General features: G+C 38.8%; 1 protein-coding gene across 1 annotated transcript in view; it reads right to left on the reverse strand.

Annotated features, from left to right (window-relative positions):
• Window positions 1-24,896, reverse strand: part of LOC103051092 (disks large-associated protein 4-like) — a 308,223-nt gene extending 283,327 nt beyond the window's left edge. Inside the window, exon 1 of the mRNA XM_088154030.1 lies at window positions 24,505-24,896. The gene's annotated coding sequence lies outside the window, so the exon portion shown is untranslated. The remainder of the gene's footprint in view (window positions 1-24,504) is intronic.
• Between the last annotated feature and the right edge of the window lie 2,980 nt (window positions 24,897-27,876).

Raw genomic sequence — 27,876 nt, forward strand, 5'->3', positions numbered from 1 at the left:
TTTGTGTACATTTTTTCAGATTGTGAATTGCATCAGAAGATTCTGGAAAGTGCAGGTTTAAGCACAAAACCAATGAAGTCTTGAGTACTTTAGGAAGCTCACATTGAATATGGTCACACAAAAAATATGAATTAAGTGAGGATTGAATTCCTTACTAGTAGAAATCTTGTAATATCCTGCCCAGTTGTTATCACCATAGCAATGACTGTGTCACTTTTTATGAGATGTTGAATGAAAAGAACATTAACAAATGATTATTAATTCTGCTATAGATATACAGATTATTGATTCTGCTATGGATGTATAACTGGGCCTTTTGTTAAATCATATTTCAGTCTTAATGCATTAGCTGTTATTTAATGTTATTTTCAACAGATATTCCACTTCTGAGAGCCCCTTAATTTTTCTAATTTCTGTAAATTAATTTTGGATTTTTAGAGATACTCTACAAATGTGAAGAGGTTTTGTTGCATTCTATAAGGCAGAAGACTTCCCACCTATAAACTTAGCTTTAATTCTGCAGATGTTATGACTCCTTTACTGTATTCTTTGTCATTTCTAAAACAAAGTGTCAGAACAGAACTAGAAAATTGCAGAACGAACACATTGAATTGAATATCTTTTTATGAGATGGCTGCATCTCAGCATCAAAATGGCCATTTTTCTCTGTCACTATTTTTCCTCTATATATCAATTCCTATTTGAGATGGGAAATGGATCAGGAATCACAGAAGTGGAAGTGTCCTAAATATCTTAATAGTTATGACATAGTTAAGGAGAAAATGCAAAATCATGCAACTTTTCTAATTATAGACATAGCTATACTGCATTATGTTTGAAGCAGAGGAATTTTTCCAGACTTGGTGCCCTCCAGGTATGTTGAGAATATGGTTCTTAGAAGTCAAGAAATTGGGTGTTGTTGTAATACAACACACCAGGTTGGAGACCATCTGCACGAGCATGAATTTCTTGGGCCCCTTTGAACCCATTGGGGCTGAGTTCTGCCTAGGCACACACAGGATTACTTTAAAAAGAGTAGCTAATTCTAATGACATCTCCATTTATGCACACATTTTAAATTGCTGGCACCCTACCTGAACTTCCTTTGCATATGACAAGCTACTGCATTTGACTTCTCTAAGAACAGCAGAGGCTACGCCACTGTTATTGCACACTAGCCATCGCTTGGAAGAAGAAGAAAAAAGCACACTTTCACTATATGTGCATCCCTTCAAGGACTCAGAAGAGAAACCATTTAAAGAACCAAGTTTTATAGCTGCAGAAATTCCTGTTTCAGATAATGGAACTAAATAAGTAACATGAATGATTGAAAAATAAGGTTAAGGAATGAAGACTATAAAGAAACCATAAAGTCTTTTGTCCAAATCCAGTTTTAGTCAAAGTGTCTGTACAAAATGAAATGTCAAATTGGGCTTTTAAAGCAAGCAAACAATATTGTTCAAGAAAGGCTCTGACAACATAAGGGGAAAATGCATAACACTTATAGTCAATAAATCCCAGAAACCCAAACATTGGTAGGGAGATGCTGAAATTGGTAAATGCATGAAACAATGGGACTACAAGTATAAACTACTTTCAAATGAGTTTAATTGCCATATATTCTAATGAAGGATCCCTTGGAACCTTGGGGATGGGAACTAAACAAACTTATTATTTTATGGAATGACTAATATATTTATTTGCCTCATTTTATGGAATGACTAAGATATTTACTTGCCTTCTAACTATTAACAAAACATGCTATGGATTGTTAATGGTAAAATATTGAACATAGCATCAGAGTCCAAATTCTCAACAGAGAGTACCAAAAAGACATGATTTTTAAAAGCCCCAGCACACTTGCACACTTATGTTTTGAGTACAGGAAGAACTTTACTTGGTACCAACACCACTATGAAGTAGGCAGTGAATAAAGAGGGTGTCCCTACTGAGACACTACTGAGTAGAGTGTCTCTACTCCCCTTTCCTAACACTTTAACTTGTCTAGTAGGGATTCCCAGAGAAAGGCCTCTGTAGGGATCTGAAGCATACTGTACATGACAAGAGATGAACTTTCCTGTAAACTGGTACCAATCTATTTAGAGAATTAATATTTATACCAGCACTTTAGAAAGGGACTCCAAGCCAATATACTGTAGATGACAAAGTTCTAGTGTCAGGTGAACATATTAGCCAGTCTTCATTATCAATCTTCTATCTTAGCTGAAATTCTTGGACAGTTTTCAAAGATAGTGCAATGCATTATACATGGGGCTAATTCAACCAGGAGTTTACCACTGCATGAATAAGATTTATAAGATTAACAAATTTATAGGTTTTATAAGATTGTAAGTCTCTGTATGCAGACAGAATAATATATCTGCTACAAATCTAAGGTAATAAAGGGCATTTAAGCTCCTCAGATCATCCATATCTCTACAGATAGAACTGCTTTTAATAATATCTTATAGACCCAGTCCTTTAAGGGAAACACAATCCCTCTGCCACAGATTGAGCTGGGTATGATCAAAAGGAAAGGTTAAGATGGATGTCATCTTAGTCCATATTTCCAGATAACCTCTTCCAGAAGTTTCATGGAATTGTTAGACAGCTGGTAATAAAACAAAACCCTATGGAAAGCAATAATATAAATGTTAAGAATTAAGGCTTCTGCATCATGGCTGATTCGTCTCAGCAAGGTTTGATGTGCCACAGTTCACCTCCTCAAGGCAAAGAGGCAATGCAATTTGCTTTGACAAAGCGCTTCACTTCACATCATAGCCTCCTCCTCATATTTCCTCCAGCATGGCAAAAACTGAAAGAGGCTTCTATAGGCATGCTCAGTCCTTCTTCCAGATAGTGCCAGTGCTGGAGGAGCTGCGAAGGGGAAAGGAAAGCAGAATGGCTATGTCACTTCACTCTTAAAGGCTCTGCTTTACAAACCAGCCTCAAGAAGATACCTTGCTTGATCCTATGGTGAAGCAAAGCACCCTTTCAAAGCTCTGCATAGTCCTGATAGGAATAATCCCACAGCTCCACTTCTAAATAGGAATGGATAACTGCAATTCAGGTATCTCCATCTTCCAGTCCCAACAATATTCAGAAATATATCAAGATACTACTGCAAAGTGTACCAACTACTCTGGGAAAATCAATAAGGTCACATTCTATCTCTTTTTTATACAAATTAACACATTAATGCACCTGTCTGTTCCAAAACTAAGTCTGAAATCTAGCTGAAATTGATCTGTAACACTTTGAAACATCTTTAAATCCTTTAGGTGGAGCGTATGATTATTCAGTCGGCCTATGTTATAATCTCTGTTCTGAAATATTATAGTATTCACATACCATCCTTCGCAACGTCATACTCTATCCCTGCCTCCAAAGTCTACTGCTGCCATCTATGAAAACCTTTCCTTTGCCTCCTGTAGCCTACCCTCATCCATCCAGGAAGAATGCAGGAAAATAAGACCACAGAATTAATTGTTCCACTTCAGAAAATATGTGAAGTGTTAATTTTTAATACTTCTCCCCATTTAAAGATAAACATAAAACTAGCAGATTAAAGAGAAAAGAAAGCTAAGACAGAACTTTGCAAGCTAAAGTATGTAGATCAGGGTTCCTACACTTTACCCCACCAGATCAAAAACCCACATAACAGAGGGAACTACACTGAATTCATCTTTTAGGTACAGAAAATAAACAAACAAACAATTTTAGATGGGAGGAATGTTTTTACGTGGAAGAATATTGAAACAAATGCAACATCACCCTCTTGCAATCTGTAGTGATGTGGCTCTGAATTGTACCATGTGGAGGTGTGAACTCAGAAAACCTGTGCATGGAGCTTAGAAGGGGTATCTTGTTAATCAGCGAATTCATGTCTTTGGGGTGCCATAGTGAAGCAAGCTGTTCTGTGATCATGTAGAGGATTAAGCAGCTGAGCCTGCAGAACTACAAAGGACATCTCCATGACACCACCTTCCTATTAAGATGCTGTTTGCACTATAAATATATTTGGGAGTCTCTGCAGCTGAAGGCATTGGACCATCTGGTCCTATCCCAACTTTCCCCACTGGTTCTACAACCACCATCTGTTACCACTTGGAACCATCTGGATTTTTTTTTTCCTTGAGCAATTGCCTAAAATGTAAAAAAAAAAACAAAAAAAAAATATTCCTAATATCTGTATGCTGCTGAGTGTGAGAAGGCAGGCTGAACTCATTTTTTTTCCCCCTGTATCACTTTTAAAGACCTTCCATTTTTGTTCACAACCACTTTCTGCCAAATGTATGAGTCCTGCTGGATCAGACATTTCAGTTGTGTTGGGATGATGACTTGAAGAATTCCCAAGCACATTGGCCTACTGGGTGGGAACTGTATAAGTTCATGTCCAAACAGATCTGGAGCACTGGGTTGCTCCAAAATTAAGTAATCCACTACAAGCTTATGTGTCTTTTCCTGGATAACCATAATTCAGATCCAATCAGTGTATATTTGAATGTGAGTGGCATGCTTCAACATGCACATTTTACATAAGAAATTCCACTGCTATAAGCAAGACTGGGAAGAAAAAAAATCATCCTGGAGGAAGACAATGGAAATCCATTTCACATTTCTGCATTATTGACATGCCTATGCAGTCACCAATAGTCAAGGTCAGCTCAAGTAATTTTTTTTTTTTATCTTTAAATGAACTAAATACAAACGTGTCTAGTCCCAGGTGCATCTGATCCATTTATGTAAGCAAACAGGGCAGAAGAGAAGAAAGCAAGTTGTAGTTGCAATTCCTAACATCCTAATGGGATGGATGTCTAGAGCTATAGCTTACTACTTCATTAATCAGACAAATTCCAGTTAATTTTTTAAAATAAATGGCATTCTTCTCTTTAAGGGTCCTTAGGGGATTTTACTTATATTTCTTTCTATTGCAGATATTATTTAGTTCTGCCACTTGCATTCAGAACTTTTAATTACTGTAGTTACCAGCTCATGAAGACTGACCATCCCAACAGTGCTAAATTTCCTCAGAAACGTTAGGCAAAGAATTTCATGGAAATATTTTTAGAAACTCAATATTATCATATCTACTAGAAGGATATTGTTTTAAATTTATTCTGCCTTTTCTCCCACTTATTTATTTGTTGGTTTTATATTCCACCTTTTCTATGAGAGCTCAAGGCAGCTTTCATGGGAATCCCCCTTTGTGTTATCACACAACAGCACTCTCTTTGTTTTGCTGAGAGAGAGAGTAACTGTCCCAAAGCTAGTCAGTGGCTTTGCCTGATTAAAGCTGGATTTGAACCTAGTTTTATTTGGTCTTAGTCCAATACCTTAACTGCTACACTTCACTGATTTTCCCCCTTAATGGAAAATAAAATACCACTGGAGTCATTTTTTTTCGAAGGAAATTTTTAAATATTTTTTTTTCATGGGCAAGGAACTGCATTCCAGCACCCAACTTAGTCCTGAACTAGGTAAGGAGTACAGGTAGTCCTCATTTAGTGACCACAATTGGGACTGGCAACTCAGTTGTTAAGTGAAGTAGTCACTAAGTGAAATGGTGACTGTGTTTACGATCTTCTTTCAGCTTTCCTTTGTTTTACAGACCTGCGAAGGTCGTAAATGTGAGGATTGGTCATAAAGTTACTTTTTCATCATCACTGTAACTGTGGACAGTCACCAAATGAGGCAGTCACTAAATGAGGACTACCTATATGCCTGAATGTCCTTTCTTTCACAGTCATCTTTCCTAATCAGAAGACTCCCTATTTCTGATGTTTCAATTAAATCCCAAGGAAAAATGTCATAAGGCTAATCTTCTAATGGTATATGTAATGGTGCCCAGAGTCATATGAATAGGTGGAATAAAAATGATGTAAATGAAGAAATAAATAAACAATCAAATGGTGGCTTTTCAGTTCAGAAAGCTAGAGAAGCTAAGAAGGCTGCAGAATGAAATAAGTCATTCTGAAATAAGTCAGAAAACAATAGCCATCCCTAAATAGTAAAACAGATTTTTTTTAAAAAAACAACCATTGGCAAATGATTCTAAAGAAATTTTAAAGCATGCCAGAAACTTGATAGAAAAACAGAAGCCTGACTGAATTAAAACCTCATTAGCAAGGAGGTATAGGTGTTAGTTCCTATGGCAAAACAGGAAATCAATGACAAAACCATCACCACAAAATGCTGTTCCATCAAAATCCTCTTTCTTATATTTTATATCTTATACTCAGACATATTTCAGCAACGGCGTTAGCAGGGAATAACATTATGGAGATTATATATGGATGCTTTGTTAAGTAGTTCATGAAGTACTTTGCTGCTAATGCTATTACACTAAACAATAAATTCAAGGAAGGGTATCTGCCTCCATTCCAGAAGCTACAAAAGCCATGACTGCAGTAATGTTCAGGTGAGAGGGTCAACTTTTCAAATGGGTAGTTCTCATATTAAGTTAATGATCAGAAATTCCTTTAAATATTCAAGCAATCACATGAAAACTTTCTAAGGAGTAGCATTTCGCTTGCCACAGTTTTTCAGTTTTGCTTATACAAAATTGGGAGGCCCTTCAGACAATCACTCATGCCCTAGTCACCTCACGACTGGACTATTGCAATGCACTCTACATGGGGCTGCCCTTGAAGGCCATCTGGAAGCTACAGCTGGCTGAAAAGGCAGCAGCATGAGCAGTAACAGGAGCCTCTCGGTGTGCCCATGTGTCACCACTGCTACGCGAGCTGCATTGGCTGACAGCTGGCTTCCAAGTGCAATTCAAGGTGCTGGTTATTACCTATAAAGACCTGTATGGCATAGGGCCTAGATATCTGAGGGTTGCCATTTCTGCCCGCCCAGTACGTTTCAGTAGAATGGGTGCACTCCAGGTCCCCTCCATTAAACACTGCAGTCTTGTGGGACCTAGGAAGCGTGCCTTCTCTGTTGCATCCCCCGCCCTCTGGAACAGCATCCCCTCAGAGATAAGGATGGTGTCCTCTCTCCTGGGGTTCCAGAAAGCTTTGAAAACCTGGCTTTGGTCCGAGGCCTGGGATTGATTTTTATTATTTGTTCAATGGCCCCTGTTTTGTTTTGTTTTGCTGTCCATTAAATTATTTTAGTCTGGGTTATCTTTTATGTTTTCTCTAGTTTTGTACACTGCCTAGAGTCCACTGGAATTGGGAGGCCAATAAATTTAAATAAATAATAAAAATAATAACAGCAACAGCAATGATAATGATAACAAATTATTGAGAAGTATGTTTTTAGCAGCGGTTTACCATTACTTCCCTTTCAGAAATAATGTATGAAATCTCTTTACTGTAATAGGACCTACTGTAGCAACTTGCTATATATCAGTTCAGGCATTAAAAGAAGATTCTCCATTAAGCAGTATTGTTTAGTCCTTGGCTACCCCATACTAATTTACTGTTAAAAACACAGCCCCAAAGAATTATTGAAAGGGGAGCAAAAGAATCAACCCCATAACATTTTGGTGATCTATCACACTCTCAAAGGTAGTTGCTCTATTTTTAAAAATTGTGGTCCTCATCCTATTCTTGAAATTATTTCTTCATTGTTATTCTTCCCATTTATATCCATTTCTCCTTTCCCATATTTCCATTCCGAAGCATTTCTTGGGAGCAAGCCAATTCCATAATATTAAAGAAGAAACAAATGGGAGAAAAATCAGTGTTAACAACCCCTGGCAGAAAAAGGGTGACAGGCAAAGATACCATTACCCACCCATTTCAGGTTTGGCTGGACTCTTCTGGAAAAGGCATCACTATTCTTGGCTTAGTAACAATAGCAAAGACATCAATTCATACTGTGCAGAAGAAGTAATGGTAAACCACTCCTGTATTTTTACCAAGAAAACCACATGGATAGAGAATATAAAATGATTGACAATATAAGGCCAGATAATAGGCCCCTCAGGTCACACGGCAGTCAACACGGTACTGAGAAAGAGCTTTGAGAGAAATCAAATCGACTATATTATTGCTAAAAGGAGGTGGAGGAGCTCAATTATAGGATCAAAGACATGGCTAGGTGCTGAGTGTGGAACAGATCATGAACTGCTCATGTGTGAGTTCCAAATTAGGTTAAAGAAGAAGAAAACCAACTAGTTTCCGCAATATGATCTTGAACACATACCCAGCATTTTCAAGAGTATCAGGAACTGCTTTGAAGTCCTGAACCTCATTGATAGAGAACCACAGGTACTGTGGAATGAACTTAAATATGTTGTTAAGGATGAATGTGAAAAGAGACTGCCAAAGATGGAAAAACAGAAGAAAGTAAACTGGATGTCATGGAAATTTCCAGGAAGAGAAGAGAAGCCAAAGCCAAGAAAGAGAAGGAAGGATCTCAGGAAGGAACTTAACGAAGAGTTTCAGAGAGCTGTTAGACAAGACAAGAAGCAGTATTACAACATCTGTAACGACATTGAAGATAGAAACAGACATGGGAAAACAAGGAAAATATTTCAAAAGATCTCTGAATGCAGAAGGAGTTTCCACCCTCAAATTGGTATACCACAGGAACTGATGGAATACCCACAGAAATATGACAAACAACAGAAGAAGAATCAGTACAGGTTTTCTAACCGAGCTATGCCACCAAATCTGGAGAACGACACAGTGGCCAACAGATTGGAAGAGGTCAATCTACATTCCAATACTAAAAAAAAGGAGACTTAACACAGTGCGCAAACTATCATACAATATTCTTAATTTCACATGCTAGCAAAAAAATGCTTCATTCAATGCAGATTAGAGCCCTACATGGAAAAAGAGATGCCAGATGTTCAAACTGACTTTAGAAATGGCTGAGGAACACAAGACATTATTGCTGATGCCCACTGGATAATTGAGAGAGCCAAAGAATACCAAAAAGAAGTCATTATGTGCACGAGTGATTATAGAAAGGCCTTCAATTGTGTCAAAACCTATATACAGGTCAGGAAGCCACAGAAGAGAAGGCTCCAGGTTGGCAAAGGAATGACAGAAGTCTGCATACTCTCCCTTTATTTATTCAACCTGTATGCTGAATATATATTGAGGGAAGAAGATGAACATGATTTTAAAATTGGAGGAAGAAACATCAATAACCTGCATTACGCTGAAGATGCTATTCTGTTAGCCAAAAATGCAAAGGTTCTGCAAGCTCTAATAATAAAAGTCAAGGAGCACAGTGAAAAAAATGGGACTAAAATTAAATATAAAGAAGACCAAACCAGTGATGACAGGTACAACAACCAGCCTTAGAATTGACAATGAAGGTATTGAAATGGTGCTTAGCTTCTGCCTTTTAGAACTGACTATCAACAGTAAAGGGGCAAGCAGTCAAGAAATACTAGCACTTGGCAGAGCAGCCATGAAGGCCTTGGAAAAGATATTCAAATGCTGTGATGTGTCTATATTTGCAAAGATCAGAATAGTGCAAACAATGGTATTCCCTGTGACACTCTATGGAAGCTAAAGTTGGACTTTGAAGAAGCAACATAGAAAGAATATTGATGCTTTTGAACTTTGGTGGTGTTCTCCAACACCACTCCAACACCACTCCACCATGGACATTTTCTATAGCCAAGAAAAAAACAAATGGATCATCAAACAAATCAACCCAGAGTTCTCACTTGAGGCACACATGATCAGGTTCAAATTATCCTACTTTGGACACATTATGTGAAGATCTAGCTCTCTGGAGAAAGCTCTAACGCTGGGAAAGGTGGAAGCAAAGAGAAGAAGAAGACGACCAGCAGTAAGGTGGATGGACTCAGTTACAGTGGTGATGAGTGTACCATTGGAAGACCTGAAGGAGCAGGTTAGGGACAGATCATCATGGAGAAAATCTATCTATGTGGTCACTAAGAGCCAACACTGACTTGATGGCACATAATCAATAAATCATTATTGACCAATGCCAGACAGCTCCTCTTCAATCCCTTCTCAGATCCTCCCTTCTCTTCCCCATCACTTTTGTCTTGGCCATTTAACACATGCGATAATAAATAATCAGTGGAAACAGTGCAAATTCAGTGTTTAAATAACTGCTTGGTATGCAGTTTCAGGACTGCCATCCTTAGATGAGAGAACAGCTGCTACATGAAGTATATAACGAAGTGTTTGAATCTCCCTGGAATATAGCACAGAAAATCAGAAGCTCAGCCCACCCACATTTTTTTTCTCATTTCATTCCCCACAGCACTCATATTAAAGCAGTTTAATATAAAAATATGAAACATCAATAGCAGTTAATTCAACCTGGAATAGGTTTCCAAAAACTGTTTACAGCACTGTGCACTGGAATTAATAAATACCATGTGTTATTCTAAGGATTAACAAAAGTTAATACATTAGATCAGCTATTTCAGGTCTGCTCTTGGTGCAAGTTACAACTTCATTATCATTTGCAGTGAAACGTGAATTATATAGCCTAGGACCATCCAAGATATCACCTGTCTTACCCTTAGACCATGAAATTAAATGACATGGCAGTACTCAGCAGTCTGATTCTATATTCAAAGTTCATGGACAAATATTGTTAAAAGTTTTCAAAAGTTATGAGTTTATGTCAAAGGTTTCCCAGTGGTTAGATGGCCAAATCAGCTTTCTCTAAATTAGTGTTTGGATAGCTTATTCCCAAGCTTGCTTGGAATTCTCAGAATCTTATCCTTGACATACAGTACATAGAGAGCACCAGTTGATGGAGGCTGAGCTAGCTGATCCTCACATTTATTTCTGAAAAAGGAAATGGACTTATTTATCATTTATTGTATTTATTTAAAATACTTATAGCCTCCCAACAAAGAATTATCTTGTAATGGATTACAATCCATAAAAAAAAAAGAAATTAAACTTAATTCAAAATACACAATAATCATCCTAGCAACACTGACACTTAAAGAGAAAAAGGTAGGTTGAAGCAGTGAGCATTCAGTGTTTCATGTTGATATGAAGAACAAGGGGAAAAAAGTGGATTCCTTCAGAGCCCCACAGGTAGAGAGCCAAGCAGAGCTCCTCTAATGCTACCCCTTGGAATCAACCCTAGAAGTGGGAATGGTACAACACATTTTATTTCCACCCCCTCATTGTAAACTCAGCAGGACAATATGGCTCCAAGAGATCTATTGTGTTCCCCCACACTCTTCCCACAAAGTAGAGCCACCAAGGGAGTTTCAGTGCTAAATCCAGGCCTGAAACCCAACTGGAATAAGTCAAGATAATCCGTATCTTCCAAGCTTATTTTATTACACAGTCATCCTTAAAAAAGGGGGGTGGGTGGGCAAAGGTAGAGTTAAAGATATCCAATTAACAATTGTGGTATACCATCAAATAAAATAATCAAAGATCTTGATATGTCATTAAATATATGTAAACCAGGGTGGATTACTTTTCATACTGTATGGGACTCTATTGCAACTAACTTTATCTGGACTTAACTTCAATTTATTCAAACCAGGGTTTTTTTTAAAAAAAAAATAGTTATAATGTCCCTTCCCCTTAATTTTTCTTACCACTAACTTTGATTTCATTATATTTAATTAAAATGAAATATAGCTAATATAACTAATTTCTACTCATGTTCTTAATAATTTTCCTCATCCGTCACAGTAAATAGTATAATTTGATAAGGATTTTTAGAAATGCCTGAGGACCTCATCCAAGACTTTTCGGACTAATGGTTTCAGTTTGGGTACCTCGGCAATAAAATCTCATAATCTTTCACACTTTATCAAACATTTCAACTTCATATTTTTGCCAGAAACCAAACTAATAAAATAATACTTGATACAGAAGGTACACATTACATCCTATATGGTTATTTTTACTACAGATCTTGTACAGAGTCTACAATCCAAAAGACATCCATTTATTAGGAGACTCCACCGACCGCACTGAGTAAATTTGCACACCTGTTTTGTGATATCTTAGTTTCCTAAGCTCCGTAACATGTTCCATTTCCAAGTCTCATATATGCTCATCTCTACTAAGTGTTGGAATATTTTTTCTTGTATGTTTTAAGATTGTATAGGCAGTAGTAAATAGGCAGTAGTAATGCCATTGTATAAAGGCTGGCTTCTCCATTAGAAACAATAGAGACATCACATACTGTAGCAAAATCCATGCATACCTATGTAAAGAAAGACATATACCTTATGCATAGAAAAACATGTCTAGATGAAATGCCCATTTAAAACATTTCTGCTTCATCTCTAGATAAAGAGGCACTTGTTTAATCATAAATAAGGAGGTATCTGCTTTTACTCTAAGATGAAGAAACCATTGTTTGTAATAAGCTAGCATGTTTCATTCTGTTGACAATGACTGGCTAAATTTCTAAATTTCAGAGCCCTATAAAAAGGGAAGCAAAGAGAAGTGCGCATGGCCACCCACCCACCCAAAGCAACTTGATAACTTTGGGTGAATAAACACATTTTTTACTCTCCACTGATGGTCTGGTGCCCTTCATTTGCAGCTTGGAATGAATCAAGATGAATCATTTTTGCTTTAATCCTTCTGACATAAGCAAACAAATTTTGATCACATGGAAAATGCATTTTGTCTAAATCTTCACAGGAAGATCTAGATATTTAGCTTTCAAGTAGTCTTGCTTAGTGTAAACACATAATGCCGAACAAGGAAAAATTAATTTGCAATTGTCCAATTGTTTCTACATCGATACAGTTTTGCAGCTTGTGTACTGTGCAATCAATAGTTTTTTATTTTGGCTATATTACTTTATTTAACTGTGAGCCAACATGTTTTAATTGTTACATCAAATAGCAAGTAATAATTAAAGCCAGATTAAATGTTCCTAATAATGCCTGCTATAATCTTGAGCAAGAAGCAGCTGGGGGTAGGGGAGGGAAAGCATTTAGCAGAGAAAGAGTTAAGAAACTCTCTGCCTCCTCCCCCAACTGTTCCCCCAACAGCTGGTTTATTTCAAATAAGTGGAGAGGAATTGCACACCTCAAGGTAATCAATATTTAATTTTGCTTTATATTTTAATACATGCAAAGCAATCTTGATTGGACTGGAAAGGCAGACTTATCATATAGCTACTGCCGCATTATATAAATACTTGGAAGTATATAAATATGTGCAAACAAATAAATGAATCAATGGCCAGAGTGGGCTTCCCTCATGGTTCTTTTACCAGGTTTCCAAAATGGGTTTCTACCAGTTTGTTCACACAGGCCTTTGGCCTTTTTAAAAAAATTATTAATTTTTTCATTTCCTTGCTATTAAAATCTCTGGGAAGTAAAATTCTTGTACATCAGTTGAGGACCCAGTACTGAGACTACACTAGGAAACCGAATGGTCTGAAATCAACTGCATCTCTATTCCACTGCTAGAATGCCCTGTATGGGGGCTACACCACCATAGCTTTCTGCCAGTGAAGCTTTCTGAGGACATAAATTTCACAATAGGCAATGGCCCACCACAAGCCAAGTTCCACTCTATAGATCAGTGTTTCTTAAACTTTTTGCTCTTAGGACCCCTTCCTAGTTCTAAAAATTATGGGAGACCCGAAAAGAGCTTTTATTTGTGTGGGTTATATTTACCATATTAAAAAATAAAATTGCATTTTAGAATATTTATTTATTGAAGCATGTAAAAATAACAATATTAAACCTATTAGATATTAACATAAAACATACATAAAATATTTTTTCATGAAAAACCCTATATTTTTAACAAATAAAAAATAATAATGAGAAGAGTGACTTTGTTTTAAATGTTTGCAAATGTCTTCAAAATCTGGCAAATAATGTTGATTTCATAGATCCCTGAGAGGGTCCTGGGAGACCCCCAGGGATCCTTGGACCACACTTTAAGAAACACTGCTATAGATAAAGATCCCCTTTTGGCAAAGTTATGATGATCTTGTTGCTGAGGAAAGGCACAAACTACAGAATGGGAAAGCTCAGTTTCAGCTGCTTAGATTACAATCTACCCAACTATGTCCTGAGAAGACAAACAGAAAATGGAGTCAGGCTATAATTGCTCCTTCATATGGAATATTGCTATACAAACAAAATGATTCCTGATATCCAGTCTGAGGATATACAGTATCTACTGATATATCCTATGTATTCTCATGAGTTGTGAAGCACATCTTTCAAAGGATGTACACAGGCCCAAGAGGCAATATGGTGCCCAACAGACTCCCTACCCCATCTGGCCTTTAAAAAAGATTATTTCAATAAAAAATTGAATGTGCACCTGGCAGGCTGCAAAGCAAGGCCCCTAGCATCATATTTATTTGCATGAATGCCTTTGATAATCATAAAGATCCCACTGATATGGTAAACAGCTTCGGGGAAGTGAGGGTGGTCTGCCTTGTGGGAAAAAGGTGTTTTCAGATTTGCCATGCCCACCATAGTAGCCTATGTGTGAATAAACTAATCTTTCTTGGCAGCCATTTTGTAAGTGTGCCCACTTTCAGCATCCTTCCCTGATATGAAAAATTGCCTATCCAGAAAGATTCAGCTAGCAGTCTTTCTAAACCTCATGTCTCATTGGGTAATCTCAGATTAAGTTCTCATAATTTAACGCACATCACAGAGTTGTGGGAATTCTCATATACATAACCTTGTACTACTTGGGAGAAAAACACAAGCAAAAAACACAAATTCAAGCCCTTTCACCAAAATGTACAACATAGAAAAAGTAAAATTTGAACAGTTCAATTTCTACTACAGGGATAGGAATAAAATCTGCAAATACTGCAGGCCACTGGGGAAAACTCCTTTGAAACACGTTGAGCCTTGGGTCTTCTAATTACTTATTTGAATACACTATGAAAAGTCAGACACGATTTTCATAAGACCCTTTTCTCATATGAGTTTCAGCAAGAAGAGATGTGATTTACAGAGGTATCCAGCTTCAAAAAATGAAACTTCTCCAAAAGCTTTTATGAATTGCGTGAAATGCAAATGACACACTGCAAAATGACACGATCATTACAGGAGGGAAAGTGTTCTCAGAAACAGCCAGCCAAATGTGTTCTCAGAAACAGCCAGCCAAATACGACGATTTTACCAATGTACTAATATTTCTGCAAATAACTGTCTCTGCATGGCTATTTGAAAAGAAAAAGGCATTATGAAACAGGGATAACAAATTATAAATTTTATCTAGAGAGACTAGAAGTAAATTGTGTCCAGAAATCTGCATGACACTAGCAGATAGTAGAAAACCCTAACTGTATCTGTGCCGTAAGAAAAAAAAATGCAGTATCTTGAAAATGTTGAGAATTTTTGTATATAATTTAGAAAATTACTATGACATTAATATAATACAGAGGTGATGCTATATTATTTGTGGACTACACTTGATCATATTTACACTGCTTTTTGTTTGAAATGAGCTTCTTTAGCAGAATGCTTTAAACTGTGCACCTTAAAAATATTTTGCACATATTAGCATGATTTCATTTGATTGCGAAATGTGTAATATAATCTGGGTTCCTAGATGCAGTAGCAGAGGATGAGCTGATACAAGTGGAAACTGAAGGAGTAATTAGAGAGGGAGTCTGCAGTCTTATGCAAATTAACCAAAGACTAAATTCAATTAAAGTCCATCTCAGGCAATTGTCAAACTATCAGAATGATAGGGAAATTCTAGGCAAAGGTTTTTGCTGCCAGATTCATTGAATAAGTGAGCCCTGGGTTTCACAAGCCTTTCAGAAATACCAGCCCTGCCCCTTCCATATTTGATAGGATTGTCCATAGCTCAGCAGCCGAGAGCACTCTGTGCATGCATAGAAAGACCTGTCTGAACTCTTAGTTAAGAATCACTGCTGAGTGCTTTCCATGATATTAACCCTTCAGTCTAAAAACATTATCAGAGAATCTCTAGAAAACTAGGCTTTGACTTTCAATAAATGAAGGTCCCTTTTTCCAAGGCTGTCATAAGTCTAGAATGAAACGCAAGGATGGAGAACATTCTGTCTCTCAAACTCCTTGATATTTTTATCCAGAGACTGAGAGTGGAACGGCCTTTCTTGGCTTATAATTATAGTAAGGATGCCTCACTGGGAAGAAAGAGGATGCAATGCTCCCCCACCCCTAAAATGCCAGCAAGTGGCTGGCTTAAATCCACGGATGTATAGATGAAAGGCAGTACTCTGAACTAGGGCCAAAAAACAAATGTGAACACAATGTAAAGAGAATGAGTTATATGTCATATGTAATAAAAGATTCCTGGGGGGGGCGGGGGTACACATGTAGATATTAATGTTGCCTTGGCTTTCAGCAATTTCTTATTGGAGTGGGGGAGAATTTTTACTTCAATATCAGTTCTTGCATGTTGTATTTTTACTGTCTTTTTTTAAACTTCAATATCAGTTCTTGCATGTCGAGATAGCAGAATAACACACTCACCCACTCTTTATCTCTCTTGCTGATATACACATGCACACACACACAGTGATTTGTCCTTGAGGAAAACAGACTAAAAATCAACACTCTGCAGATTCCTGATTGCTAGTAATTTAGAGGGTGCACAGAGTGTTTACTTCCCAGCCAGCCCCACAGTTGCCTTTGACTGAAAATAAAAAGCAATTTTGTCTTTCCAGTATCGGCAAGGGATAAGCTGAGATGCATGAAGAATTAACATTCACTGTCAGACATCAAAACCATCAGACCAGGGCTTTATATTGTTTTGTTTAATGGGTGGCCCAATTGCCTCAGCTCATTGGACTAAAACACTGGTGGCTGAGGAAGGTTGCTCTGATTTTATGAATCATTGCATTGTCTGATAACAAGGATTTAAGACTGGAGACAATGGCAGCTGCTTGTTCAGAGCAATCAAAAAATCATGTAAATGGAAGTAAAACAGATGCTAGCATAGTTATGCAAAATGCTTTCACAATTCTAGCTGAAGACTTATAGGTCATTTATAGGTCTGTGGAAAACTTCCATTGAATTATTACACTAAGCAGGACTAAGTTATATCTGGGTTAGGAATTTCCCATGTTTGACTAAGATGTGTGGGCTTCAACTCCCAGAATTCCCCAGCCAGCATCTTAAAGTTGCCAAGGTTGAGAAACACTAGTCTATTCTATTTGAGTTCTCAACTCACTTCCTAACCAGGGTGTCTTCTAAATCTAATAATTAAGAGGAGTTCCCTGCATCAGAAGGACCTGTGCTTATTAATTCTGCAACATGGCTGAAAGAGAAGAAAGATTTGTTTTCTTTTCGCTGCCTAGCTCCTTTTTCTTCCACAAAGGAGAAATCATCGGGTCAATACAATAATGAAATATGAATACAAGAAGACAGCAGTGTACGTGCCTCCTCTCCCTTTGCTTGAAAGGGCAACTAATAGAACTATGAGATTTTCTGGGAAAGTGTGAACCAAGAGGAGTGAGAGGGCTTGCTTCTCTTAGAGCTCAGAAATCTGGAGTCATTTGCTAAGGGCCTTATACAATACAACAGTGAGACTGCTGATAAAGATATAGGGGCATCTTAGAGATAAATTGGTGCATCTGAAAGAAAGGATGTAAAGACTTCAGAAAACGAATAAAAATGGTAAGGCAATCTCAGTTGATCAAACCAAGTTCACAAAGCAAAGATGACTTGAAAGTGACTCACAGGAGCCAACTTCTACTCCCCAAATACTAGAAGCTTCAACAATAATTTTGAAAAGGGCAAATTTACTCTTCAAGTCTCTGTGAAAGCTGCGCAAAAGAAAAAAGAAGAAGCCATCCAACCAAACATTTCTTGCTACAAGCAGATTCCCCCTTGTAGAAGCATGCACTTGATAAGTGCTTAAACAGATAAAAAAGGACAGTTCTGAAAGTTACTATGTACAGTAAGAGCATTTTGCTACTATCTGCTGAATGGTGCAAAAAGCAACTGCTGTGGTGGACCGCCAAGTTCTGGTGGGTGGGTGCATACCTCGTAAAGAAACAAACTTTCTCTACAGAATAAATGTAAATATTTATGGGAATGGTACTTTCAAAATATCCTTAGCAGCTGATTTTAGCTATTTAGGAAGAAACTACAGAACACCTCCCACTCCAGGATATGCTGAAGGCAGAAACCTTTTTACAGAGTCCAAGAAATATGCTGCATTGTCTTAAATATCTCACATACAGAAACTAAAAAAGGGACCAGTTTATATTTTCTGTCTATGCAATACAAGAGAACTGAATTCTCTCTTCAGACATAAAGTAGTTGGCAGGATGGAGTTACTTAAAATAGTAGAAGTAGATAGAGATACAGGTTTATTAAAAGGAAATCATGGATCTTGCTTTAAGACCTAATGCTTAATTATATCGTATATAGAGACTCTGAAATCTCTAATTGTTTATTGGAAAATGGAAGTGAGCTGGAGGAAGTCTCAGAGTCTCTTCCCAATGATCTCAGACATCAATAACACATGCATTTGTGTAGATTTTGGAAATCTAAATAAAACTGCAGCCTGAGAAAAGACTTTTCAGCAAGGGACTTTCTCCCAAAAGTGATAGAACCTATTTTCAAACTGAATACAAGCAGTTTCTGATCAATATCTCTGATAAAACAAAGCTTTAAACTGTGCTAAATGAAGCATCTATGGACTAGAGGGAGACTTATTGCTACAACATAGTTCAGAATGAATTCCTAATGTAATCTACTTCAGAACACTTACTAGATTGGAACAAGTCTATGCATAAGTGAAAAAGGAGGGTGTCTGTGCTCTGCTCAAACCTAAGAATGTCTGGAGCTACTATACAGATGAAGGCAGATTATTTATTTAGGGCTGTTTTCCCCAACCCAATGTCTTCCAGGCAGGGGGATGCTGGAGAAGACTTCAGAAGCTCATGAAAGACCCTCCTATTATTGTTGGTCACACAGGCAGCCAGATGTTTAGATTAGATTTGGCATTTTTATCCACCTATCGAGGCCCTCCCAAGGATCTGGGATAGGCAGATACTGTTGTTTGATGGTGTTAAAAGTATTGTCACAGAATATAAGCTGTTCCAAGCAAAGCTGCCTTTCCTTTGACTGACGGTGATTTTGTCAATGCCAATGGTCTTCAAGTGGTGCTCCAGATGTTTGGGGATTGCACCCAAGGTGCCTGTTACTATTGGTACTATCTTTGCTTTCTTTTGCCACAGTCGTTCTACTTCTATTTGCAGGTCTTCATATTTTGTGATTTTCTCCAGTTCTTTCTCTTGTATTCTGCTGTCTCCAGTTATTGCAGTGTCCACTATCCAGACTTTTTTGTCATTATTATTATTATTATTATTATTATTATTATTATTATTCTGTGAATATGTAGGGTGAGACAAAACAAAGAGAAACATCAAGGAAGGATCCACTCAATGCAACCTGATCATACTTGCTAGAGTGAAGGAAGTAAAGCAGACAATGCAAAGGCTGCAACTTGATCCCACCAGATAAGGGATACCAGGCGAGAGAGTGCTTGAGGAAGACCTAAGAAAGAACAGGTTCACTCACTGTTACTAGGCAGTGTTTATCACTTTTATCTCTCCTAACTAACTTGGTACCAGAAAAACATCAAGAAAGAGAAAGCAAGAGAAACAGGAAGTCTTTGTTTTTCCAAACCACCAAGTAAAGTCTTTTCTTGGCTGAAGGATGTCTTGTAATTATAACACACCTCTGACTTCAGATGTGTTGGGGATTGAGAGGAGTTAGACTGAAGAACCATTGCTCAAAGTGATGATGATTGAGCAAGATCTGGACAACCATCTGCTTTAATTAGAATCCCTGCACAGAATAGGGAAGATGGATTTGGTAATCTTAACTGGCACCTTCCAATTCTTTGATTTCATTTATTTATTTATATCACATATGCCTTTCTTTCTTACAAGAACTCAAGGCAGTGCACTTGATTCTTCCACAAGCATTTATTCTCACAACAATCATGTGAGTAAATCTGGCTAAGATGAGATAGATGATGATGGCTCAAAATCATTTTGTGAGTTTCATGGACAGTGTGGATTTGAACTGGAGTACTGTCAGCCTATTGATTCCTATCAACCCAAGTCAGTAGTCAGGAATGATAGCAATGGTAGTACAAAAAAGAAAAAGAAAAAGCCTAGAGGTCACCAGACTAAGTCGACCAGTCTGCACTATCAGGCAGAAGTCCTTCAGGGTTTCAGGCAGGAACCCTTCCACAGTTTTCCTGAAGATACCTTGATTGAATCTGGGACTGAACATGCAAAGTATCTGCGTTACTTCTGCACAGCAGCTCTTATGCTTAATAACTCACCTATTTTAAAGCTGGTGGACAGTTTCCCTTTTTGGGATGGCAAATTATTTAATATATCTTAAGTAACTAGAGAAATTTCATCACTTTATTTCAAATGTAAAACAAAGCATGACACACAGCATAGTGTTGAACATCTGTTTCTGAAACATTCTCCTGGCAGCCTAACCTTACAGACACATGCATAAAGCATTTGGCTACTTCTCTGCAGAGGAAGTGAATTTCCCTTCCAACTTCTCTGCCAATTTGCTCATTTTAAAGGCTCCAGTTCAGAGATACAAAAGGCTGGGCAGGTATGTTCTGCACATAATATACTCCTAGTATTAGAGAATACAGTAGATTATCTTTCTTTTGTATGCCTGCATAATTCTAGTGAAGTTAATGGAATTAGCTAGTACTAATTTGCACTACAGTAGCTAGTTCCAGATGCAGAAAAAAAATCTCTTGTTTCACAAAGTCAAGATCATTATCAAAGAGACACACACAGAGGCATTCTGTTCTCATACTGATGGACATGATAATTTGGAACATAGAACATCTCATCCTTAATTACATTTGTTCACACACACATACACACTGTAATGCCATATATTTGATTTTCTCTCTTTTCAAGAGGATCTGCAAACATTGGTTTGCACTCTCCTTGAAATCGATTTTGAAGATGACTGATATATATAATCCTTAAACCAGGCTTCCTTTCCTTCCCCAACCTGGTGCCTTTGGAATTTGTTAGACTACTACTCCTGTCATCCCTATTCATATTTTGAAAGTGTCTGGCTGTTCCACGAGATGCTGGTATATGTCTGATAAAAACACAGAACTTTTAAAGTGATAATTGAAATAAAAGAGCATTATTCCTACCTACTCAACTGGGCACTTCAGGGTTGTTCTTGTTCATCGTTATCTTTCCTACAAAGTACTGTGCTAACAACTTTGTTTTTGTTAATCGATTAGGACTGATGGTGACTACTTTTGGGCCGAGCACCACTTTTTTTACCCCTTTTGTGGAAGCTTTGTAAAGAAGTCTAAAACCCAGAATAAAATCAAGAGTGTGGCCTATATCTGATCTGGATCAAGCACAGATGAAAATGCAGTGAACAAATCATGTAGATAGGAGGGGGAGTAAAGTCCTGGCTTGTTTTCTGTTGTGCAAGTATTTCCTTATAGTTCTGCTTATTCATATGTGCAGGCCTGCTTAGAAGCTGCATTGGGCTTTGCTACTTGACTGATTGGCCAAACATGAGGAGGACTGTAGTTCAACTGTTGTGGGGGCAATTTGTTCTGGCTGCTAAACACAATCCTGGTGCAGTTCAGTATTTCGAGGTTTGGTATAGATGATGTACAAACCCCCTTTCACCTCAGAGACTCAGCCTATGTCTTCTAAGACAATTATTTTATAGGATACACTAAAACACTAATGAGGTCAGCGGTGGGGGTGGGGTGGGGAGATCAAAATATAGTTTAAACAAACTAATTATATATCTGTTGCATAGCTCCGTAACATGTAGTGCCCTTCTAGTATCTGTGGTTCTGTGACAATATCAGGACATCACTAGCAAAACTGCAGCACATTATATGATTGAAATAAAGATTTGTTTTTGTGGCACTATGACACTACTGTGTGGCAAAGTCACAAAAGTATCCGTGTTTTTTCATCATGTACCTAACTGCAGATTCACTTGGCCAACCCTGCTGTCTCTTTAGATTTGTTTCTAAGAGGAAATTGTGATGTTCAAGGGAGTCTTCTCAGATTGAGACTCTATAAGTCTTTTGCTCTTTTACAAAATCCTAAGTAAATCTTTTGAGATCTCAATTTCCCATATTGAGTTTTGCTCTTGATCAAGCCGTGGTCTTTGTTCACCACCAGCCAGTAATGCCACCAAACAAGAGGGTCGTAATGCAGGGAAGAGATTGATATTGGAATTCTGGGTCCAGGTGGACAAAGTTGCTGAAAGGTTGTTCTATATCGATATAACTCACTACCTCCATCTGCAAAGAGCTGTCTGTTTCTCAGTCCCCAGCTTTCCTTTGGTCTCTTATTGAGAAAAATAGCACTTTACCCCATAGCACCCCCTGCTGATCTCCATATGCCACAGCACGTGCTCCTTGTCGCTGTAGATTCTTACAGAAAAATCCAAGGCAAGCCGAACATAACAAAAACAGGAAATACAGTAGTTCAGTGGTCTTATGCTGCACTTCTCAGTTGTTTTAATAAGCAGCCACTTGGGCCACTCAGCAACTACTGAGATCACATGATATTTTGCAATGCAGAGTAAGGGCTGTGTCCTTTACAGATGCAAACACCAAAGTAACGTGGAAAATAAGAGAAATCCACAAGAATGATATTTATCAACATATGAGCTCATTGTGTCACTCTGATTCTTTCTCCAGCTCTCTGTTAACCATGAAAGTGGAGTACTTCCCTTAGGTATTTCAAACTTCTTCCCTAAGGAGCACCCCACCTTTCAACCCGATACTTTTCTTCCATATTTTTCCACTTTCAAGAAGTCCCCAGATGATGGGTAGGCCATCTCAAGGTCATCATAAGGCAAGCATACCTGGCTAGAAGGCAGGCATGAGGCTACCTCAGACTTCCTCCCATCTTTCCTAAACAGTTTCATCATATGTTAATCATTCTGTTAGCACATGAAGTGTAATAAAGGAGATTTTTCCCCTTCATGTCAGAAAGCCACCCTCCTTTTCTTTCTCTTCCTGTGCTCATGCTAATGTCAAAGAAATTATTTGAAATAATGTATGGATAAAGGATACCTTCTGCCAAATCCATATGTATGCTTTACCTTCCCAAACCATTACTACATGCCATGGAAGGGAATTGCCACTGACTGGTAAAGGTTTGACACATGCACACTCTCTCTCATTACAACAAGATGCTCCCTTCCTTCCTTCCTTCCTTCCTTCCTTCCTTCCTTCCTTCCTTCCTTCCTTCCTTCCTTCCTTCCTTCCTTCCTTCCTCTCTCTCTCTCTCTCTCTCTCACACACACACACACACACACACACAGGCACTAGACAGAGTGTTCCTGCTCACATTTCTACACACGACTGAGCTACCACATGCTCACTTAGTCATCACACACATGCACCACAAACCCAGGCGTATTACCTGTCACAGAAGTCAAGCCTCCCATTGTCATAGCATGCATGCCTCTTTGTTTGTTTTTTAGAGGTAGAGGGAAAACCACGCAAATACAAGCTCAGTGACCAATCATGAAATCAGTGCATTGCTCTTTGGGTGCAGATTCAGGAAGACTGCAGAATATGAGCAAGAGAATCAGCACAAAGCTTTAAACATGAGCCCCTTCCATGTGAGCTGGCAATTTTTTTCTTAGTTTTCTCTCTTCCCCCAGGGCACATGCCTCTCCTCTGCAGGCAGACAGGTTAACTACTTGGTGCTTATTCTTGGTTTTTTTTTTGGTCATTATTGGTGCTCTTGTTTTCTGGCTAGAAGAGCATAATTCCTTCCGAAAAGTAAGCGATAAAACTCATAATAAATAAATGGTGCCTTCGCTGATCTGCTCTGACAGCTCCTCACTCAGTGAGGGCCATTTCCGAGGCTATCCAAAAGCAGCCCGTACCCTTCCGACTCTTCCACCTGCCAATGGCAGAATGACATTGCCCACATTTGTGCCTGGGTGTTATTTCAAGCTAACTTAGTGGGCCTGAACATGAACCACCCACCCATCTCGCCCCTGCCCATCACCATGGTATCTGACTCTGTGACGCATAAAATCAATAGCAACACCAAACACTTGAATCCTGCTGCCAAGTGGGATAGCGTGAAATGGCTCCCTGCCTCTCCACATTATTTTCTACAGATCTCTCTCTCCTGCACCCCCCTCCCCCCCCCCACACACACAGCGATGACAATTGTCTCTCCTTCCCCTCATAAAGGCTCAAAGGAGGTGGATACCGACAAGGCAAGCAGGTATGTTTCAAGGTGTTAAGAAGTGAAGAGTAACCAGAACTACCCAGGCTGATCTGAGGGTAACAACAACACGCTAAGTTGCCTGTGGGAAACACCAGCATGAGGGAGGGGGTTGCACAAAAAGGAAGTAAAATGACAAGGTGTGCCGCTCCACAAACACCCTCCCTGATTTATCCCTCCTCTTGTTCTAGAGAGGCAGTGCTGTAGCATCATTAGCTTCCATCCTTCACCCCCCCCAAAGCAAACGGTGGCAAAGGCAACGATATCATGTGAAGGCCCCCCTTTTCTTCCCAACATTTGGCACCGTAAGAATGAAGACTTCATCAGACTCACCTGGGGCGTCAGGGGGAGAGACAGCAGCCCATGTGCTGACACTACCTTCTTGCCATGGCGTACTTGTCCAAAGAAAGCTTTGTGATGAAGACCGGTGTGAATTGTTGTGGCAACTCTTCCGTTCCTCTCCTTGTCTTCTGTCCTTCCTACCACCACCACTATCAACACACACACACACTTTTGCTCCTCCTTCAAAAAAATCCGCCTCTCTGTGCAGCAGCCGCCGTTCTCCCCATAATGATCACTGGTGCGATGCCCATTCATTCAGCTTTTTCTCCCCCTTCCGCCTCTCCCTCTTTGCCTGCCTTCTGGATGAGCCTGTTAGTGATGCTGCAGCAGTGCTGACATCCCCCTGAGAGTACAGCGCAGAAAGGTTGGGAGGGGGTAGGATGGAAAAGAGAGGGAGGCAGAGATGGGGGAAAAAAGAAAAAGAAAGAAAGAAAGAGGAGAAAGAGAGAGAGAGAGAGAGAGGAAGAAGAAGAAGAAGAAGAAGAAGAAGAAGAAGAAGAAGAAGAAGAAGAAGAAGAAGAAGAAGAAGAAGAAGAAGAAGAAGAAGAAGAAGAAGAAGAAGAAGAAGAAGAAGAAGAAGAAAGAGGAAAGCAGGTTCTAAAACCAGACCTGGATTTGTCAGGAGTCTGGAATATTAGAAACACACACACAAACACACATACATACACAGACAAAACTGGGGCACTGGAAAGAGCAGGGACATAGCTATTGTTCTGGCTGTGCATCCTATTCTTTTGCATCTGGCAATTTGAAACCTGCGTAACATCAACACAAGAAGAATCTAAGGGACTCAGTAAGTTATTAGCAAGAAGGGGCAGGAAATATCAGGAGGCAGGCAACAGACAGGCCTTGCTCCATGAAGGCTTTGTCAAGGTTGGAGGGTGGGCAGTGAGGCTGACAGGCTGAAATGAAAGACAACCCCTCAGCAGGTGAAACCCTGCTGGAGATGAAGTCAAACAATAGCTGGGTTTGGGTTTTTTTTTTTGGTAGGGTGGGAGCCTGTCTGCTATTGTTGTTCCTGTTCCATAGAGTAGAGAGTGACAGCTTGGCAAATTAGTAGTAATGACCATGACAATAACTCCTGGCATTTTCCATGCCTTCATTTTGCAAGTTGGGGAATTATAGACTGTCCTCCTTAATTTCCTTTGTTTTGAAATAGTGGTGGGGACTGTCAGGTAAAACTCTACTCATTATTCCGTTACACTGATAGCAGTTCTTTGTGTGTGTGTGTGTGTGCATGCATGTGTGCAAAGGCTTGCACTTGTTTTTTAAAATGTTCCCGTTAAGGTGTAATCCATCTTGACCACTATTCTGACTATTACTGTCATCCTGGAGGATAATTTTATTTTTACATCACCCAGCCTATGAAAAATAAAAAGCTATTCTGCGCAACCAACATGATCACAAATTGAGTTTGCGCACATATCTATGAAGGGGAAATGAAGATTGCCGTACTCTCACAATCTTTTGTTATCCTTCTTATTGGCAGTTCTAGGTCAGCATTTAAATCAGTTATTAACCTGTCCTAGTTTTCAAGCTGAAATAATAATAAGAAAGATGCCCAGTTTTCAAAGAATCAATTGCAATGTATCTAAGAAATCTGATCTAGTGGCAATGAGATAATTTAAACATAATGTCTAAGCCAATGCTAAATTCAAAACACTGTATGTTGTTAAGATGAGGTGTAGCGCAAGAGGGAATCAGTTTTATGATGAAGTAAGAATAAACTTTTCAGACATCAGACTAAAAGCTTCCACTTCAAAATTCCTGGTAACTTGGATTTTCCATGAAGGGGAGGATTATGTCATAATAATTTTACCTCCCCGCATCTACAATTAAAGGGGAAAAAAAGTTCATGCAGGGCCATAAAGACAGAATAGTCATTGTCTATACTTACCATCTAGAAAATGGGAAAGAATTCAAGAAAGTTGGAGATTCCAAGATGTAACAGCTTTCAGTCACAGGTTAATAGAAACAGAAATGCCCACCTGCCTCAGAAGTGGAACAGCTGAATTTCTAACATACTGTAATTAAAGAGCCAATGTGGATTCTTTAATTATGGGTTGGGGAGGCCCAAGTTCACATCCATGTTCAGCATAGAAACTTACTGAGTAACTGTGGACCAGTCCAATCACTCTTTCTTGGCCTGACCTATCCCACCTGGATACTGTTGTGGGCAAAATGGATGCTTGCTTGCTCCATCAGTGTTTCTTAACCTTGGCAACTTGAAGACGTGTGGACTTCAACTCCCAGAAATCCCCAGCAAGCATGCTGGCTGTGGAATTCTGGGAGTTGAAGTTCACACATCTTCCAGTTGCCATGATTGAGAAACTGCTCCATATGCTACTTTGACGTCCTAGAGGACAGGTGGGATAGCAATCAATCAAACATCAACCCATCTCCTTCATCCAGGCACAGAAAAGGTGTTATTAACAGAACAATAAAGTGAAGTGGAATACGTCGATTTGTACTTCTGAATTTGTGAGAGATAGTAAAAAACAAACAAACAAGCAAAAATTTTCTTTTAAAAGGAATCTGAATTTTCTCAAGTTGTCACTCATGTGCTGTCACCATGTGTGTGCTATACACACACCAGCTTTCAATGACATTCAAACTTTCTCCTTTCAGGGAACATGTTTCTTCATGTCACTTTCTCTCTCCCTGTCTTAGTGCTTTAGTTGTGGACTAAAGTGGAAAGTAAAAAAAAAAAAAATCTGGAAGAAGGCAGTGGGAAACCATTTCCATATGATGTCAAGAAAACTGAATGCATGAGTCCATGTAGACATGAGGAGCAAGCTTGACTTAAAGACAACTTCACTTCACTACAGAACCTAGGGACATAAAACCAAGAGAACTTGGAGCAGGGGCTGGCAATCTTCTGAAGGCTGAGGGCTGCACTTAGTCGGGGGGGGGCAAGGGCTACAAAAATGTGGGTGAGGCCTGGTTAATGGGAGTTGGGGGTCTCTGATATTTTGTTAAAATTAATGCATGCATATTTTAGGCCTCATAACATTTGTAATTATTTTTCATCTCAAAATAAGAGGAAACAATGCTGTCAGTTTTCAGCAGTCATGGACAGAGGGAGCTCTGAGGGCTGCAAAAAGGACAGTTTGGAGTTTCTTCATGTGGCTTTGGGACTGCTGGTTCCCGAACCTGCCTTGCAGAACTCTTTTTGAGCTGTTTTCTCCAACCTGGTGCCCTCCACATATGTTGGAATATAATTTGTCTGGCTGGAAATTATATTGTTTTTAACCTAGCACATCTGAAAGAGCCCAGAAGATGCTGGAGACGCTCTACACTCTATCACTTGCTCAATATCTACTGCAACTAGATGGTCATCTGTCAGAGATGTTCTTCTGGACT

This window comes from Python bivittatus, unplaced genomic scaffold, assembly GCF_059951505.1.
Source record: "Python bivittatus isolate LINGU-HERP-01145 unplaced genomic scaffold, Pbiv_v1 ctg000700_np1212, whole genome shotgun sequence".
NCBI classification, from domain to species: Eukaryota; Metazoa; Chordata; class Lepidosauria; order Squamata; family Pythonidae; genus Python; species Python bivittatus.